We start from the raw sequence: 20,610 nt of genomic DNA on the forward strand, positions 1-20,610 counted from the left end.
CTATTTAATTCTAGTTGTCTCCCTACTAAGGGAGATACACCCAGTTCACAGCTTCCAGAAGGGGAAGGGGGCCCCTCTAAGAGTCAGTCTTGGAGAAGGACTCTGCACATGGGACTACAAAACTCCATCTTCCAGATGCCACCTAAGTGAGGGTCAGTTTTGTTCCAGGTGCTTCTCCCTGTAACGGTGTAAGGTTGGCTTTTTTTCTAGAGTCCTCTGTGTCCAGTCTTTCTGAGACTGCAATTGCAGGACCCCAATTCCTCCTGTCACGTAGGCTTTTATTAGACACGTACCGATGCTTGAAACTCCTGTCATCCACCAGAAAAAGTGCATCTTGGCCCCTTGGAATCAGTGAACCAATTAGAAGGTTCAGAACACACAAAGTTTATTTAAATCAAGAGTTATTTAAAATGTTGAAAACAGTTATTAGATTCAACCTGTAGTGCGTCATTTCTTCAGGATGCTTACATTACTTACCCTATGTGGGGATATTTTAAATACCTGTTTTTTTATCGTCTACTGCTGTGGTCCTCAGCAAGCCGGCGGCTCATCTGAAAGAACGAAATGTCTGAGCGTGATGCCCGTTGCTGCACATTGGCTTCGACTGAGGCTGTTAAAGCAGCGCCAAGACCGAGCTTTCTAACCACAGAACTAGAGGAAGGAAGCGCCTCGCTGTGTGGCGAGTTCTGCCTCCGTCTTAAGAGATGGAGGAGAGACACGTCGCCCTGGATCGCCCTTGGTTTTTCTGTTAGAGAATAGAGCTGACACATTACCGAAGGAGTGTTTGAGAAGTTAATTAGGGAGAAATTCGGAGATGCTGGCGGGGTGAGGCTGTCACTGGATGTCAGGCTTTATTGAGTTAAAACTTTTCAAGGTGGGTCCTTCCTCAAGCTGGGTTCACACCCTAGGCTGCTGGTTTAGAGGCTGTTTCTTCATCTTCAAAGTGACGGGGTGGAGTTATTCATGGATTCTCCTCTGTCAACCCGTCATTGTGGTAATTACCCCTCCCCGCCCCCCCGCACACTCCCCCGCCTTCTTCTCGAAACCCCTAGAGAAACCCTTGATTGCTTACCTGGGATGGTGAACCAACGTTAGCAAAACAGAAGGAGCCGGTCCCACAGGCCACGGGCGCCACGGTAACAAGCATTATGAAAACTGCCACTTGATTGATGGATGAGAGAGACTCGACAGGGTTTGCTGCTGTTTTTTTCATAGACAAATTACTGAAAGAAAGAAAAAAGTAAGAGTCGATCTGCTGGGGATTACTGACAATGGAGATAAAACATATTTTGAGAATTCTGTGTAAATTCCGCCTTTCATTTTTCAGCTGTGACAAGGATAAGGTTATGTTTCCGCCTCTCGGGAAAACACCGTGGGCTGATGCTGGAGACGGTGACAGGCCTGGTGAGGATGTGGTGGAGGACGGCGCCCCCTGGTGGCGCAGCTGTGCCACCGCAGGGGGCCCAAAGCGGATTACTGCCTGCAGGCGAGGATGGGAGAAAATACTTTGATACGCATATTGATCAAATCAGAAAGGAATTTTTAAAGCTGTTTCATGTCATTCACATGAAAGAGTTCACAACAGTGAAAAAAACATTACCCTAGTCGTGTTCTGAGAGGACTGGGGCGTTGATAAAGATTTTTAGAAAGATAACAGATTTTCTCACTAATGGAGTATTTTAGTAGAAAATTCTGCTGCCCATAGATTTTAATTTGGACATCTATGGTATTTCTAATTTCTGTACTTTGTCCAATGTGTGGATATGTTTCATTCTTTTCTAAAAGGAAAAAAAATTTTCTTAGAAGAAAAAATAATTTTCCATTCTTTTCAAGGTTTTTGTTTTGTTTTGTTTTTTCTGAAAGAAGAGTAATGAAATACCACTTCAGGGGGGAGGGTAGAGCTCAGTGGTAGAGCACTTAGCATGCATGAGGTCCTGGGTTCAATCCCCAGTACTTCCACTAAAAAAACATAAACCTAATTACCTCTCCCCGCCAAAAAAAAAGAAAAGAAAAGAAATACCACTTAAGTTATAGCACCATATGAATCCATACAAAGTCTTTCAATAAAAATGAAAAATTTAGGCCCAAAGAGAAATGGGAGGGAAGACTATGATTAGAGTAAAATAAGAAATATGAAAATAAGTTATGTTTTAAACCTTAAGTGAACTATAGTAACATCACGTGTTTGGGACGGCGTCTTCCACTAAAACACCGTGCTTTTTGAGGCTTATTAAATTCATATACGTAGATCCGAGTTCAGGTCCTCGTGTTTAAGACCGTCTTCCCCAGCTTCCCCCTCCGTGTGCTTCCCCCTCCGTAAGTTCAAGTTTGCCCTGAGCAAGGGACCGACTCAGGGAAGAGCCTGGAGTCGAAGTTAGGATGTGTACATTCTGCCAGTAGCTGTGAATTTTGGAAAGTCACTCTCACTGGGTCTCCGTTTCCTCGTCTCACAAGCGGCGGACGGAGCCGGGTCTCCCCTGCGCGCTGGCTCGTCTCGTGGAGGATGCAGCCGGGGGGTGAGGGCGCAGGGCCCGCTCTGGGGACGGCGGGGCCCAGGCCTGGCGGCGTGGATGATCCGGAGTCGAGTCGTCCTCCCCGGTCAGACAGATGTTAAATTAAAATTTCAGAGAGCTTCTCCAGAGCTAGGGGGACGGTGGAATGTACCCCATCCTGCAGGTTCCCCGGAAGCCCTCCTGACTGTTGAGACTCAGAAGTGCTTACCACTGACACGGTCACACTCAAAGCAGTAGAACAAAGGAAGAGTTTTAATTCCGGAACTTCGATCTAGGAAGGAGACCTCTGGGCAAAGAGGGGTTTCCCAGAACAGGTGCGATCTTGTTCAGCGAAGGCGTTTCTCGTTCTGTCTGCGGTTAAGCGCCTCTGTGAAGCGCGCATCCCCACCTTGCAGCTGCTCTGGGCGCTGAACCGCTTTGGACACTGCGATTGTCTCACGTGACTGTAGCTTCGGTCACTTTTAGAACAAGCCTGAATTACACACGTCACCTAGTCTGATTCTGCTTCTATGCGGGATTAAGCAGAGCCGACCCCTCCACTAGCCTGTTCCTGCAGGAATGAGAAGCGATCTCTATTTCCCGACTGTTAGTCCAGTGTCGGGGTCACTCCCCCAGTGGAAACGGCCAGTCGGTCCGTCCTGAAATCAGCCTGTAAGCAAAGGCGTCCTTTCTGCCGTCCAGCTGGAGAAGGTCCCTCCGCAGGGGAAACAGAAGATGGACACACAGCTTGTGGCCTGTGCAGTGCCGTTTCCAACAGTTCAATAAACAGGCCTGATTTCACATTAAAAACGAACACGAGGCGTAGTTCCTGCCTCGACCGTCCTTTCCAGCGAAGGAAAGAGCTGCCCGGCACCCTTCTCGGCAAAGCCTTGCGCTCCGAAGGCTGCGCCCTCGGTCAGATGGGTTGGCGAGTTTCTCAGACCGCGCGCGCGCAGACCTACAAGTACTTGAGTGTGAAGGGAAAAGACAAGGACGCAAGGTCCCTTGAGACGTTTGCCTGGAGCATTGTGAATCTAAGGGACCTTCTGCCTCGTGTCCGGCATGTTTGAGTCCCATGAGGAAATAACGTGTTCCATAGATTTTAAAAAGGCAAATGAACCATGTTTCTCGATTTTGAAATCTTGTCCTTCTGGTCGTTTGACTTGACACAACTGGGTGAGATGGTTATTGCTTGTCGTAATTTCTGCGGTATCAGATCATCGTGTTTACTCTTGATATTTAATGGGAAATTTTCTTCAGATCAGTAAAATTTAGAAGCTCTGTTTTTATACCCATGATGCCATCACTGTTCAAAACGATTTTTAACATTTTCTTTGGCAATAATTTTCACACTCTGCAGCATCCTCTTTGTGCTTTGAGAGGTTTATCCAAATGTGTTTGTTGTTTATGGCTGTATCCCCAGCATCTTTAAAGGTGTTTGACACAGTTTGTGCTCAAATAACAAATGAATTCATTGATGAGGAACAACTCAGAGGAATCTGTGGTGGTCCCTGTTGTGAGGAAGAAGAGGCCAGTCCAAGGTGGGGAGGAGCCCCAGGAGGGCGGGGGGGGGGGGGTAGGTGACCCCCTGCAGGGCCAGCAGGTGTCTCCTGTCTGCCAGCAGCATTATGATGATTCCAGAAAGGGGGCTGACTGGTAGGTGCACTGCAGAACACAAAATGTTCCCCCCATCAGAGTCAAAAAGAATATCAGTATTTCCTTTGAAAGCCGTCTGTGCGTCACATTCTGCACTCCTGTCACAGGCAGCGTAAATACTCACATTGAACGTTCAGACCTCACGCACCGCGCTCACCCTCCTGGGATCCTGGGACTTTAAAACAGAGCCTAATAAATGATGACAGCTCCTTTAGGGAATTTACATCTTGAATGGGCCCCCAAACTGGGTGGCATGGTTCAGTTGTCCCCCTCCCCCATTCATATGTTGAAGTCCTAACACCTGTGTCTCAGAAAGTGATCTTATAGGAAAGCAGGGTCTTTGTGGAGGCAATCAAGTTGAAAGGAAGTCCTCAGGGCGGGCCCTAATCCATCACCACGAGTGGATGTGTTCATTTGCGAGGCTGTCGTAACAAGACACCGAGGCGGGTGGTTTAAACAGCAGAAATCTGCTGTCCCACAGTTTTGAAGGCCAGAAGACCAAGGTCAAGGTGCTGGCGAGTCTCGTTTCTCTGGAGGCCTCTCTCCGTGGGCCACCTTCTGGCTGTGTCTTCACGTGGCCTTCCCTTCCTGGGTGCACCCCAGGGGTCTTCTTGTGTGCCCAAATTTCCTCTTTTCATAAGAAATCACGTTGAATTAGGGCCCACTCTAAGGACCTCACTTTAATTTAATCACCTCTTTCAAAGCCCCGTCTTCAAATACGGCCACATTTGGAGATGCTGGAAGTCAGAGCGAAACCTGTCACTTCATCTCACAGCAGGGTTGCAGAAAGGGGACATTTGGACCCACAAACATGCACAGAGGAAACACACTGTAGAGAGACACAGGCCAAACTCCGTCCCCTGGCCCCCTGCCAGCACTGTGGTCTCGGACCAACGCAGTAAGGCATGCATTTCCGGTGTCGCAGCCGCCCCATCGCTGGCACTTGGTTAGGGCAGCTCTGAGGAGCGCCTGGCAACTGTGTAAGAGAACAGATACAGCCCGTGTTGTTTGTTCAAGAACAGAATAATGTCTCACCCTTCTAGGAAGACAGATTTTGCCTACTTCAAAAGTTCTAGAGGATTAGAGGAGAGAAAGCAATAAAAAGGAATTATAAAGGCAAAGAAAGAGCTCAGCCAAGAGGCTTTGGAGGGTAGTAATTATGCAGAGAAAGTCATGGCAAAGAGGCAAGTACTCACCATTAAAGATCGTTTTTAATTGTAAAATCAAATTATTTTCATAAATTTCATGAAGCTCTTTTGCAGGAATTTAGAACCACGTCCAGTCTGCAGAGCTGCTGTGTGCGCTGTGTGTGTGCATTCCTGGCTTAATAATTAGAAGATTTTTAAACATGAATCTGAAAACTTTTCATCTCAGGAAACTGCAGTTAGTGAATTTTTATTTTGGAAAATCTAGCCACTTTCTGTACTGTCTGCTCAGCGTTGCTATGAACCTAAAACAGATCTTAAAAAAGTAAATCCTATAGGGGAGTAAAGTCTAGCCAAATCTGCTTTCTGTCTCGAGATAAATTGTCTTCCATTTGGAGGTGTGTTTGTTCTCACCCACTCTTGCGGTGTTGGAAGGAAGTACAGACTAATAACTTTATGTAACAGTTTCATGAAATTTGTGGCTAGCTTTCACATTCCATCAGTTAGCACAGAAGAGGCAATTGTGGAAGTGTCATTAGGGAAGCTCCACGCGGAAAGTCAGGGAGCTCTGTCGCTGAAAGGACGTGAGCTGTTGTCCAGCTCTCGATGGCGGGTTCCACGCTGGCTCGGGGGTGCTTGAGTCGGGACAGTTTGGAGGATTGAGGTTTGGACTGTTAACGATTACAGCGATCACCTAGAAAGGTCTGCACGCGTGAAAAAGCAGCCAGGGGCTTTCCCGAGGCGTATTTGTCCAACACGATAGCTCAACAATTAAATCCACAGAAAAGAAAACTGAAGAATAGAGAAATTAAATCTTCTCCCTAAGTTCATAATAAAGTCATCAGTAGAAGCCAAGGCATCTGACTCCCCATCTAGCGTGGTTCACTGTACTTTTCTCTTCCTTTTTGACTCCAGAGAGTCGTAAACTCTTCCTACTTGGATTGTAAAATGCCTGCTGTGCTGGGGAGGAACGTCTAAGTGTAAATGTCTTGGATGTGGGTGACGTCACATTTTCTCCTACACGTTTTATCTCCTGAGGATTCTGCTCTGTGTCCTTTCCCTCTAAATATTTTCTCTTGCATTTTCACTCATTCAGCAAACATTTGCACAAGGCTCATTGCATCCATTTTTTGTTTTTTATTGCTGCCTTAACAAATTGCCAAAAACTTGGTGGCTCAGAACAACACAAACGTATTCCCTCGCAGTTCTGGAGGCCAGAAGCTGGACACAGATCTCACCAGGCTGAAATCACGGCTTTCTCTGGGGGCTGTCGGAGAAGGTCTGGCTCCCGATCGGTCAGGCTGCTGGCAGAATTCAGTTCCCTGCCGCTGCAGGACCGAGGTCCCTGCTTCCCTGCTGGCCATCTGCCACGGAGCGTTCCGGCTTCTGGAAGCTCCCCCGACACACATCCCTTGGCTGTGGTTCTAGTGCTCAGGTTCAAAGGCAGCAATGGAGAAGCAAGTTCTTCAATCACGTCTCTTCTACCCACTGCATTCAGCCCCTCTCTCTGTTTAAGAGCTCGTGTGATTAGATTATTCTCACTTGGATGAACTACCGATTCCAAGGTCAGCTGATTAGCAGCCTTCATGCCGTCTGCGTCCTGAATTCCTTTTTGCCACGTTGCAAGATACTCGCCAGTTCTGGGGATTGGGATGCGGACGTCTTTTGGGCTCCATCACTTTGCCGCCTGCATCCCTGACGTACCAGGCATTGTGCGAGATGCTGGTGCTAGAAAGAGGACTGATAGAAGTGGTTTCATAGCCTGAGAAACACACAGTTTTTCAAAACCTGAAAACACAGCAGAAGTAGACGAATTGAATCGATTAGATTGGCGGCATTGCATAAAGTATTAACAAATTAGAGAAGGGGGAGGGAACTATTCACTCATCACCATAACGTCTCTGGATGTAAGTATAAGAGAGTGTTTTACTAACCAGGGATTCTTCTCCATTTTCATTTTTTTAAATGAAATAAATTTAAAAATTTTTCTATATTAAAAAATGCTACTAAGAAAACATCAGTACACTTATTTCTGTAGACTTCTGATTCAGTTCCTGAAACTCACTGACTTGGACTTGACAGGTAAAAGGGCGCGCAAAAGCTGTAGGCGCTTGATATTTATTGCCAAAAACTCAGAAAGTTTTTAACAGCATAGATTCTCACCGCCAGTGCGCTCTGCTTCTCATTTCTCACTCCTGTGTGAGCACGGGGCATTATGACGAGGGCTTCTCGAGGTTTTAAGTAAAATCGTACATGTCCTTATTTTTTTCAGCTCACTAAAATACTAGTGTTTGAACTCTTTTACATTGGTCTTTTTATTTCTTTTGTATTGCCTCTTATTAATTTAATACATAATCTTTTTTAATCTTTATTCCTTTACCTTTCTTTCTTCCCTCCTTCCCTCCTTCCTTCTTTCTTCCTTCCTTTCGTCTTCACCCCCTGCACACTTTCCTTTCCCTGCATCATTGTTTCTTATAGGAAACAGCATTGTTAAGGGGGCTGTTTTACTTACACGGAGCAGAAGGTTTGATGTATCAGGCGGAGGGGCCCGAGAAGCCCAACTGCCCAGCACATCAGTTTATCCTGCATTGCCTCGGAGAGATACACACTTCAAAACCTCGTTTTTATTATTCTTCATATCTTCCCAGTTTCATATTTTCTCAATTTACTCTGTGTATCTTTATACATATATGTAGTCAGCATAAAATCAGGTGATATCAAAAATGGAAAGAATCCATGCTTTTGTTATTATAAAAGAACAGATATTCTGTGTCTCCCAAGTAAGAGTCATAATTGGATGCTAAATTACCCCGCCCTGACTAACCCCCAAAAAGAATAATTCCCAGGGACTGTGTCTCTATCACTTTAAATTCCTTCTCTGGCTAGTTAGCAGTCACTGGCAGGTTTCTTTGCATGGTGTTAACACTTTAAGGTCCTGGGTCTTTAACGTCTGGTGTAAACCAGTGATGTCCGTGGGAACAGTCTGGAAGCAAAACAGAGAATTAATCCAAGGTGCCGCTGGACGGCGTGAACCATAATCGTGCCGTCGCACCTGGAACCGTAAACCATTAATATGCCGCTGCCGGGTGCATCCCCCTGTCAAATGGCCCGCCAGAATCTCACTCAGTGGAAACTATGTGTGACTCCAAAACGCAACATTATTTTTAACGAAGAATGCATTCTAATGAGCCGTTTCCTCTGCAAATGGACCCGCAGATAGGCCCCCAAAGGCCTGCCTGCCTGCCTGCCTCAGTGTCACCGCTTCCCGTATTTTTGTAACCCCTTTTGAAAATTCTCTTACATTACCTCAATTTCATTTGAATGTCCTACTTCAGATGTTAAACCTGTTGAAGGTAATTCAACTTTGACAAATAAAGATACTTAATCATTCCAGTTAACATCCTGTTCGTTAACTTTTTTTATTGACACTAAAATATTGAGACTAATTTCCTTATCTCGTTTATTAATGATTCCAGAGTATTTGCTGTTCATTGGAGTCAGAGCTACTACCAACTAAAATTTTGGCATTTGTTTTGAGTAAAAACATTTTGATGAAAGTCACAGCTTTCACATTTAATGTTTCATAAACTGGTGATCAAATTAGGAAAATAATTTCCCCCAACTCATTGAAAAGAAAGCACATTTTTGAAGTCCGTGTCTGTTTGTGAGGTGTTCACGTGCCTTGAAGCCATTACCGTGTGTCTGTGCAACACAGACATGCACACAGACGTTGGAATAGCTTTGTATGCGTTCTGTGATTGCGCAGCAAGTCTGTTTTCCTTTTTAGAAAGAAAAGCAGGAAATCTTGTTCGTACTCTAAATACACCCGTTGATGGATCAAAGCATTTGCAAACCTGTCTCTTCAATTACAAGTCTCGGTTTTAGATTCTGCAGCCACAGACTGATTTATACAGTTTCCTGTTTTTAAGAATATTTCCTTTGCAGAGTCATAGTTACCAAGGATCTCCAAATTAAAAAAAAAAGACTGGGCAATCTATGAAACCATGACACTGATTTACTGTATGTGAACCCACTGTGCCACTCCACAGAGAAAAGTAGCACAAATTAATAGAAGTGGAACATAACAGGTAATGTTCTTAACGAGGACCATACAATTGTCTTCATGTGGCTCCTTGGGCAACGACGCTGAACTAGCTAGTGTTCCCCACGAAGTCACGGACACGTCCCTGAAAGGTCCAGTTTTTTACATTCTCCTGTAATGCAGATTCATAGAACACACTTAAACAAGTTTCTCTGAATTCATGAGATGCACCTCCTGAAATCCCATAAACACTCTTCCCATCTGTGAGAGCAGCCCAAGCAGAAAACTGAAGGCATCTCCTACCAATGGCTGGTTCACAGGGATGGAAGAGAAGGAGCCGTTTGCTCATCGCCTCCTCTGGTAACTTCTACCAGCCCCATTTGGCACAAGTCCTGGTACCTGGTACCTTATCAGCATGGGAAGAGGGCTCTGTCCCACCGGACTCCCCTGCCTTGAGCCCTGTGATGCTCTGACGTTTTGTGCAGATGCAAACGGCTTCTCTCCAGTGCGCTGACTCCTCCTCCAGGAACCCATGTGGCTTTCCTCCACCCCATCCTGTGAAGTCTCCATCAAGGCCCCCCTAAAGGGAGTCATTAGGGATGAGCTGAAAAATTAAACGATATATTTTGGTGAGCAAATATTTTCTTTGTTAACGTCTTTACTTTTCTATTTTCTTAGAATAAATTTTTCATAACTAAAAATATCACTGTAACCCCTCTGGGGGAAATAACAATGTAAAATGCGCTAGTTAACAGCGTGTGTTAGTTCCGTTGAGACTGCATTATCCCTGGCTGTAGAAGACAGTCTTTGTCCTTTTAGTAAAATCCTAGAAAAATTTAGGACCCATTGTTGAGGAAATTTTCTGCTGAGCTTAAGACATTTCAAGTGCCTGATTTAGTCCTCAATTTAGCTTGTGGTCTTAAAGAATGAGTGAAGGCTTTGAAGAACTTCTCTGCTGTTTCAATGTGGGCCTTTATTTTAATTTCACTCGGTATGATTTTCAGTTTTTAGAGCAACCTGTAAATGTGCACTTGGCTTTCCACTCTGAGCGGCCATCCATAGCCAGAGTGAGCATCTGTATCCCTTTTCTTCCCTGGTGTGTACTTTTATTTTACTGTTAGCCTGCATCTGTGTGCTAACATATCCAATTTATTCAAACATTCTCTTACAGCTCAGGGTACTAGTGCATGACCCCTTGGTTCCTTCCCCCTCATTAAACAAATGCTTATTGTTCTTTTGGAGATCGGCAGCTGGCTCGGGGTCACAGTTTCAGGCGGAGTGGTTAGGTGTGGCAGTGACGCAGGCCTTACTCATCATGTGGATCTGATACCTCTGCCACGGCTCCTGTCAAAACAAAAACAAAAACAACAAAAACTAATCTACTTTACATGTATACCCTAATTACTTAAAATTTGCCCTTACTTTAAAAATATACTGTAAAAATTACCAATATATAAATGCTCATGTCTCATTCTTTCTGCAGATGGTCACTATGATTTGGAAATGTTTTTTCGAGATTTCTGAGATTGAGCTCTCATTTTGTCTTGCTTTACCAGCCCAATGAAAAACAATCCTAGAAAATTAGCAAAATCTCGGCAGGTCACTTATTTTATTTTTACCTTAAAAAAGGTAGATACAATGTGGGTGCCTGTGCTAACTTTCTATTTTTTGTAAGTTATTTCTAAATAAATAGTAGGTTGTATTCACAATTAACCACTACTGTAGTACATATAAAATGAAGGGATATTAAAGGTGAAACGCTAATTTCAAAAACTACTTTTTGCAATACTAAGGTTTTACATGATGGTAAGAAAAATGGTCTTGGTAATGAGTAAACCACTGTATTTGTGTGTGACTTAAATGCGAATGTGGATGTGACTTCTAGTTCGAGCTGGCAAACCAAAACCAAATTCTTACTTCCCACCTGTCTCTAATTCTTATTGAAACTGAAGTAAAAATTGCAAAATGGGATACATCCATAGAAGCTCTAAAATCTAAAAAGTGTTACACAGTTAAAATGGAGACTATTTTTTTTTTAATGTACAGAAGGGAAAAAGGCAGATGCAGGGCTTTGAATAGAGCCACAGTTTAGAACATTCTCCCTCTGGGTTCTCCCTTTTTGAAGCAGAGTGTCTATATAACTATTCATCTATGCCCGTCTCAGCATCCCATGTTGGGAGCAGATAACTTGCCTCTTGGTTTCACAGGTGGAGAGGAATCGCATCCCAGGAAGGATTGTACCCAGAGTCACATCCATACGTGATTCAGGTGATTCAGATCATGAGATTTGAGGATTTGGGACTGATGGGTTAGGGGGGATTTCTGCACTTTGAGTTGATGCTGTATTGGGTGTAGACTCAGGACCGTGGGATAGAGTGAAGATATTTTGCCTGTGACGTGGATGTGAATCCTTGGGGCCAGAGGGTGGAGTGTGTTAGACTGTAGTCCCCCAGAAAGATGCCCATGAGCTGATGTCCAGAGCCTGTGAATGCATTAGATGGCAAAAGGGACTTCGTAGATGTGATTCAGGTTATGGACTTGAGATGTGGAGATTATCCTAGATTACCGAGGTGGGTCCCTCTAATCACACGGGCACTGAAATGCACAGAAGGCAGAGTCAGTTGGAAAGACACAATGTAAGATTCACTTGGATGGGGCTGAAGGAGAGGTAAGAGAGATTAGAAGAATGCCATTGCTGGGCTTCCAAGATGGAGAAAGGTGAGCCACGGGATATGGGGAGGGCCTCTGGAAGCTGAGAACAAGCTCAGCCAATAGCACGCAAGGACATCAAAGCCAGGACCCCAGTCCTACAAGCACAGGGAACCACATTCTGCCCACAGACTGAATGAGCTTAGAAGCGAATTCTCCCCTAGAGACTCCAGAAAGGAATTCAGCCCTGCCAGCATCTTGGTCCTGGCCTTATGAACACTGAGCAGAGAAACCAGTCAACCTCCTAGACTGTGACCTACAGAACTGCGAGTGAGTAGAGTATTGTTTGCAGCTACTAGGTTTGTGGTGATTTACATCAACAGGAAACAAACACAATCAGAATTTCCCCTGGCACTGGCCACTAGGGCGCAATGAAGTAATGCCTTCAAAGTTACCAGAAGAAAAAGATTGTGAATCTGGGGTTCTATCCCCAGGCAAAGTGTCGCTCAAGCAGGAGAATGAAGTTCGTTTAAATTGAATATGGATACTCTTGAAAGTTTACTTTCTACATATCTCATCTGAAAAATTGTTTGTAGTTCTAGTCTCGTAGAACAGGAGAGTGACACAAGAAAGATGGTCATGGAGGATTTCAGTGTCTCTGGTGGAGCAAAATAAATCATAAGGTAATATCTGTGCATCAGAAATAGCCTGTTCACTCTAGAGCACTGAAGTTGGTCTGGTTATGAAACTGATTTAGCGGCATAGGGATGAGGATGTAATATTTTTCTGATTATATGAAAAAATGAAAGACAACTGGGACTTCAGAGAAAATGCTCAAGAAGGTCGTGAGCCACATATTAAGCTACTTAAATTTATCATGATTTTCATGAGTTGATAAAGTATAAAAAGTAATCCTCTATTTTGCCTGGTATTTAAAATCCTTTGAACGATACTACTGTAATGAAATGGAAGTAAATGAACCCCAAGCGTTGTTTTCTCTCACTTTCACTTTTCAAAATTAACATACAGAATAAAAATATGTAGGAAAATGTAACCATAGTTTAGAACAAAAGCAATAGCTGGCCAAATCTGGAGACTGATGGGGTAAAGCACTCACTCAACTTTTTCAGTTGAGGACAGCTAGATAGGATCTAAAATCACTGGATTGAGAAATAGACGTATGAATAGAGTGTACAGAGTTAAGAAAGTAATTGCTCCCAATATAAAAACAAACAAAAAAGCAAAACCAAAACCCATCAAAGTCATACTAGACTCTGCACGGCCCCTCCCAGCACCCTGCCAACGGCCTTATCTTAAGTCTCTTAAAACTCTGTTTCCAAACAGGGTCACCTTCTAAGGTACTAAGATTTAGGTCTTTAAGATATATTTTTGGGAGAGCTAATTCAACTTTTAACATACAGAAAATTAAATATGGAACCTAATAAAATATACTTTATATAAAAGAAGGAAGACAGGGCTTGAGAGGCAGAATGGTAACATATATTTGAGAAGAGTTACTACAAAGGTAATGTTAGACAGCGTCTGTTCTCAATCAGTTTCAAAACATGGAGACCCTTTAAAACAAGAGAAGAGTGAAAAGGGAATCTGGCTGGGAAGCAGGCATACGTAACAATACATCTGAATTAAAATATAGATATTGCAGAGCAACAAAAAATTGCAAATATAGTATACATGTCAAGGATCATGGTTGACTGGCATAAGCACAGTGGAGGGTAAGTGTGAAGAGGGCAGAGCTGAAGCGCAGGGCGCAGACCAGGACAGGAAACGTGGTGAGAGGGGATGTGATAAATTGAAAACACACAAGACACAGGAAACTAAAGGAGAAAAAGACAATTAGAGAATGAATAGGAAAACTGTTTCCTGACCTCAGAAACACTCTTCTTGGCAGATTAAAGTGATTCTCCGCATTTTGGCAAAATTAAAGAAATTAGATCAAATTCCAAACATTCCTGAATTTTGAGAATGAAGGAAGTTCCTACAAGCTCCAAGGTGGAAAATACCCTATTTGACCAGGAAGGAGGACGCTGACTTCAGCGGTCTTCTTTCACGGAGGGTGAACTGGCACGCACAGCTGTGCTCGCTCCCTGGGGAGCTCCCTCTGGGAGTGGCCGGTGAGACTGGCGTGGGCAACCAAAGCAAGCCGCAGTGCGCCATCGGAACCCGGCCCCAGCCAGTCCCCTATGACACTGAACTGAGAGCAAAACAAGGAGGTCATGTACACCTTTGCCCAGGAAATAAGAGATTCTGAGATTATTCTAGTGGGAGCTTCTTGGTTTGGTTTTGCTTTTCTGCCTAAATTAGCTCCAGTAAGTTCCTATCAATTGCAACCAGTTAATCTCTGAAGAAGGTAGATTTAAATAATATGTAAATATTGTTAATAATTACTGGGAGGGAAGATATAAAATGTTAGTAATTTGACAATAAGTAAGTTTAAAACATGTGATTATAGCCAAAAAAAAAAAAAATGATGAGGGAAAAGGAGTTGAAGGAAGTAAAATTTCATTAACTTCCTCATCAGTGATTCTGATAATTAGACAAATTGTTCAAGGGTGTGTGATTTTTTTAAAAAGGTGAGGTCTAGGAGAATTAATAACTGCATGTGTTTAACAAATGATGAAAAGATATGATTTAAATAGTTCACATAGTAAATGTTAGAAAACAAAGGTAGAGAAGCAGTTTAAAATGTTTGGAACTGTTAGTAGATGGTGATGAAGGCGAGCCAAGCACTGTAGACCAGACAGTACATGTAAAGGGACTGAACTCTGCTTTCCAGTCACTGTGAAGCTCTCAGATGTAGAGCACAGCACAGAAAAAAGAGGTCAAGAAAATTAAAATAATGGACAGAGATATATCAGGCAGAGGTGCTAAAGTGCGTAAGGATAACACTGAGCCACTTTCTTTGCTCACCCATAGGAAGCAACGCCTCATCCTTTCAAGTTTTATCAGGAGATGCGGCAGTTCGGTCACATCTTCAGGCTCCACTTCTAATTCTAGTTCTTTTGCTATTTCCGCCACATCTGCAGTGACTTCCTCCCCTGAGATCTTGAACTCCTTGGAGTCATCCATGAGGGTTGGAATCAACTTCTTCCAGACTCCAGTTAATGTTGATAATTTGACCTCTTCCCGTGAATCAGGAAATGTTCTTAATGGCATCTCTAGTGATGAACGTTGTCAGTTAACTTTGCCCAGCTCCGTCAGAGGACTCACTATCTATGGCAGTTACAGCTTTTACAAAATGCACTTTTTAAGAAATAAGATTTGCTGAAAGTTGAAATTCCTCCCTTATTCATGGGCTGCAGAATGGATGACGTTTTAGCCAAGAAACAGCATTAACCTCATCATCTGTCTCCATCAGAGCTCTCGGGTGACCAGGCGCATTGTCAGGGAGCGGTCACGCCTTGAAAGGAGTCTTTTTGTGAGCAGCGGGTCTAACAGTTGGCTTAAAATATTCAGTAAACTATGTTGTAGACAGATGTGCTGTCATCCAGGCTTTGTCGTTCCATTTATAGACCACAAGCCGAGTAGTTTAGCATAATTCTTAAGAATTTTACAAATGGTCAGTGAGCATTGGCTTCAGTTTGAAGTTACCAACTGCATTAAACTCCAACAAGAGAGTCAGCCTGTCCTTTGAAGCTTAAAGGCATTGACTTCTCTCTGGCTGTGAAAGTCTTAGTGGCACCTCCCTCCAGTATAAGGCTGTTTCATCTACATTGAATATCTGTTGCTTTGTGTAACCACCTCCATGGATGATCTGAGCTGCGTCTTCTGGGGAACTCGCTGCAGCTTCTGCGTCCGCACTTCCTGCTTCACCTGCACTTTGGTGTCATGGAGATGGCCTTTCCTTAAATCTCATGAACCAACCTCTGCTAGTTTCCAACCTTTCTTCCACAGCTTCCTCCCCTCTCTCAGCCTCCACAGAAAGGAAGAGAGTTAGTTAGACCCCACTCTGGATGAGGCTTTGGCTTGAGGGAATTTTGTGATGGTTTGAGCTTCTGTCCAGACCACTAACTTAAACTCTCTCCATCTCAGCAATGTGGCTGTTTCACTTTCTTACCATTAGTGTGTTCATGGGAGGAGCACTTTTAATTTCCCTCAAGAACTTCTCCTTTGCCGTCACAACTTGGCTGTTTGGTGCAGGAGACTAGCTTCCTGCCTGTCTCAGCTCTCACCTGCCTCCCTCGCTGAGCTCAGTCACCTCTAGCTTTTGACTTACAGTGAGAGCTGTGTGACTCCTCCTTTCACCTGAGCACTTAGAAGCCATCGCAGGATTATCAGGTGGCCTGGTTTCAACATTGTTGTGTCTCAGGGAAGAGGGAGGCCCAGGGAGGGGAAGAGAGACGGGAATGGCCAGGGGTGGCGCAGTCACAGCACACACAACATTTATCAGTTAACTTTGCACAGTTTGTGCCTCCCCTCCCCCAACACCTGCAAAAGTAACATCAAAGCTCACTGATCACAGATCACGTCACAAATATAATAATAATGGAAAAGTTTAAAAGATTGTGAGAATTACCAAAATGTGACACAGAGACATGAAGTGAGCAAATGCTTTTGAAAAAAATGGCACAAAATTAGACTTGCTGGACACAGAATCACCATCAACTTTCAATTTGTAAAAAACACAGTCTCTGTGAACACAGTAAAGCAAGGTCTGCCTCTGTATGTGTGTGTGTTCATAAGAAGTTGAGAAAACAAATTGGAACTGTTTCTTCTTTTTTTTTTTCATCCTAACAAAGCCAGATTTGGGGTCATTTTCCCCCTTTGTTTTATTTCACTGTTTTCTAAACTTTTGCATTCAGAACAACATTGTAAAGTATATTACTAGTTCAAGTATTTGAAAAATTAGCTTCATATCTCTGGACCTAAAGATGGTAAATGTAAATTACTGAGCTAATGAAAGATTATGTTTAAATAATCTGTGTTTATTTTAAAGATTTCCTTAGAATATTTGGCTTTCCTGTACTTAGAGATTATTTTTACTGACTATACTAGAATAATTGTTTCGAGCTGTGAAAAATAAAATTTTCCTGTGCGTGACTTAGACTAATTGAAAGCAGAAAAAGAATTTGAATTAGATATTTTTAAAACACTTTCCTAATAATTAATTCTCACTCTACTATTTATCCCGGCTTATAAGAGGTATAATTAATATTATGTAAGATTTTACTGTCTTCCAGGCACTGTTCTAGGCAGTTTATGTGTATTATTTTGTCCTCAAAAAACTAGAAAACACCTAGAAAAACGAATGCTAAAGCAGCAGAGAGAAAACAAAGAGTCAACCACATTTACATCCAGAGTCTCTCCAGACACAGGAACTGGCATCATGAAATACTTTAGAGGGGGTGACATCGTTAGCGACATTAGGGGCCACTGGGTGGAGTCTGTTTCTGAAGCAGGCAGGTCTTCCTTGCCCGCACCTCTTTCTCCAGAAAAGCGTTGGCATGTGTCTTTGTGGGAGGGGATCTATGTTTTGTAAAGGGTTGGAGACAGTTGTTGGACTGGGAGACAGAATTCTGGAGGGCTTCCCGCCTGAAAAGTAAGAGCCGAGCCAAACAAACAAACAAACAAAAAATGACCTAGAGAAAACAGAACACATGCAAGGAGGAAATAAAACAGAACAAGCAAGAGTGCTGTAAAAATCTCAAAGTAGGAAAAGAATATATCGCAACTATGAAACAAAAACAGTCACTTCAAGAAAAATTCAGAGTATAGAAAATAGCTCTTGGAAATTAAAATGTGATTTAAAAAAAGAAAGAAGAAGAAGGAGCAAGGGATGAAGTGATGAGTAGGGAGATGAGATAAGGACATTAAAGGACAAGTCCCAGTGGTTCAGTACCTGAGTATGGGAGTGATGCTCAAATCAATCTGAAGGGTGCAAAGTTCTAAACCTGAATCGCATACTCAGCCACAAAACCAATTAAATGTGAGGGAGTGTAAACACATTTGTGGGCACACAGCTTCTCAGAAATTTACCCCCAAGAGATTTTTCCTTATGAGAATACTGGATGCTTGGGCCACCAAAATGAGCAAGGAGGCAGAGGGTACAGGGAATAGAAAATCCAGAGGGGAGAGGCAGCCAGTGTCCCCAGGAGGAAGGCTCATTGGAATTTTCAGGCTGGAGTCTGTGCACCAGGCATCAAAGCACCCAGTCCAGATGGTAAAAGACTCCAGGAGACATTTCTTCAGGACGATAAGCTGATAGAACGCCTGATTCAACTGAAACAGCTGGCAAAGTACTGAGTGTTGAGTTAGTAAGTAGATAGGAGACTGTCAGATAATTATTAGCTCTAGGAACAACAAGAGTGGAATGGGAATGGAAAGTGAAAGTTTGCTTCACGTCTGAGTTGAGGATTGTTTTTACAACATCCTAATAAAGGAACACTGAGATCACACTTGCTAACGTAGTGGAATGTGTTGGGTGGGGAGATGCATAAGGGCTGGAGAAAGAGCAGAATGAATGTGTTTTTCTCACATGTCCTGGGGGGAGATCTACAGAAATGATAAAAAAATGAAAATCAAGAAAAGCGTAAACCAGGTGATTGACAGACTGGAACTAATACAGAAGCAAATAACAAAAGGATAGTATTTGCCTCTGAAAAGGAAGGATTTGGGATGAAGGAGGTGGGGGAATTTTTTGTTGTCGTTAAATATCTTGCCGAATTATTTCACTGTTAATATGCATGTATAACTGAATAAAAATTCTTATTAAAAAGATGGACAAGAGAAAAAGAGAGTATTAAATTGTTTAGTCAGAAAGAAGAGTACATTTATTGGTCTGAATGAATTGCCTTATTTTTTCTGAAATGACTTTAGTTATAAATCAGCAGGCTGGCTTCTGAGCAGCTTTGGAAGAGCCTCTTACGTGGATGACATTGCTAAACATATCCTGACTATTAACATTCCAAAATGTTGATCTGAATGACCTTTAGATTTCTATGGTTATAATCTTAACTATAAACTCTCTTCTTTGTAGAATATGACTTCGGAAAATGTATACTTCAATAAGTGATTAGTCTACCAGTGAGGTATCGTATTTGAAAAAACAAAATATCGTACAATAAAGATGTCAGAGCTGCAGATCTCATTAATTCAGTTTTCTTTCCATATTCTACCTAGGCGAAGGTGAAGTTTACCTTTGAATGCCTAAGAAGAAATGAATATTGTAAGCATCATTATAAGGATATCTTGGTCATTTTTTAAAAGAAACTGAAGATTGCAGTGTATTTTATTTAATAGATTCTTTTTTATTAAATAAATATATGTTGAATTTATTCATGTAACAAATCTCACTAAGTATTTTGTTCAGGCTTTCAGCTACATATTGGGACGCAAAGCTCAAACTATACAGTTCCTGCTCTTAAGATGACACATAAGTAAGGAAATTGACATGCAAATGAGCAATTGTGATTAAAAGAAAACATGATCATTGCTCTACTGAAAAATTAGGCAAAATGCACTAGTAGCCCAGGAGTGTGAATATAAGCTTCACACAGGGAATTCCATGTGGGCTGAACTTGAAGGAGAAATGAAAGTTGGGTCTATGAATTGAAAGAGAAAATTCCAGAAAGAAAAAGCAGCTTGGGCTGTGCTACAGATGTGGGTGAAGCATCACATGTTCTGAGAACAGTCAGTAGCTCAGGATGTCTGGAGCCCTGAGCTGTGAGTCTGGAGAGAGAGGAAAGGAGGCTTTAGGTTTCATGATGTAGGTGGAGTCAATGAGACATGATTAATAACAATGATAATTGACAGTAGTTAATGTTTCAAGTTATATCTCTGTGCCGGGCACTGAGCCAAGCACTTTACATACAAAATCGGATTTAATCCTTACAACTACTCTATTGTCATTTTTAAGTTTTTCAAGCTTGAGAGTAACACATCTACAATATAGCAAGAAACGAGGTTGGAAAGATTGTAGTTAGTTCTAGATAGCCAGTTTTATTCTTTTTCTCCACTTTGAAAGTTTCCAAAATACCCATTTATCAATTTAAAAATGAGAACAATGTGCATTTTTAGAGGAAGAAGTCAAAAGAGAGGGGAGAAAGAGAAGAGATTCCATGAAAAGGGAAGAAAAAAAAGGAGGGAGAATAAGAGCGAGAGAGTGAGCTGGACCAACCCTGACTAAAAGGCGATGCTGGAAGATCGGAAGCAGTGAAGGACAGAGCAGAGACTCCTTCAGTGGTCCAGGCAAAAGCCACTAAGGGCGGCACTTCAGGCAGACACCAACAGCAAATGGAAGAATCAGGGAGATACTTATAGAAGGAAATAGTCACCTGTTGGATGTGTAGATGATTACGCTCCTTAACCGAGAAAGGGAGATGTAAGAGATGGTGACATTTGGGAGAGGAAGTGATTAGGAACACGGTTCCTAGAGCTCTGGTATTAAGACCGGTTGGTTGTTTCTTGGACGAAATATGCCAAATACGCTAAAGCATAACTGATGCGTTGCATTAATTAACCCCATTCCTGTTAAAGAAAAAAAAATGGTGGTTGAATGTCCTTGGTCATCAAGTTGATTCAGAACCTCGGGTTCTGATTTTGACGTAATGAAATCTTTTACTGTGTATTCACCACAACCCAGAACTTTCATGGCGTGACCACCAAGAAT

At 42.7% G+C, this 20,610-nt stretch overlaps 1 protein-coding gene across 1 annotated transcript in view; it reads left to right on the forward strand.

The window, feature by feature from the left end:
* The window catches only part of FAM155A (family with sequence similarity 155 member A), a 536,157-nt gene that overhangs the window by 513,151 nt on the left and 2,396 nt on the right, over window positions 1-20,610 (forward strand). The gene's annotated exons all lie outside the window — the stretch shown is intronic.

This window comes from Camelus ferus, chromosome 14, assembly GCF_009834535.1.
Source record: "Camelus ferus isolate YT-003-E chromosome 14, BCGSAC_Cfer_1.0, whole genome shotgun sequence".
In the NCBI taxonomy this organism is placed as follows: Eukaryota; Metazoa; Chordata; class Mammalia; order Artiodactyla; family Camelidae; genus Camelus; species Camelus ferus.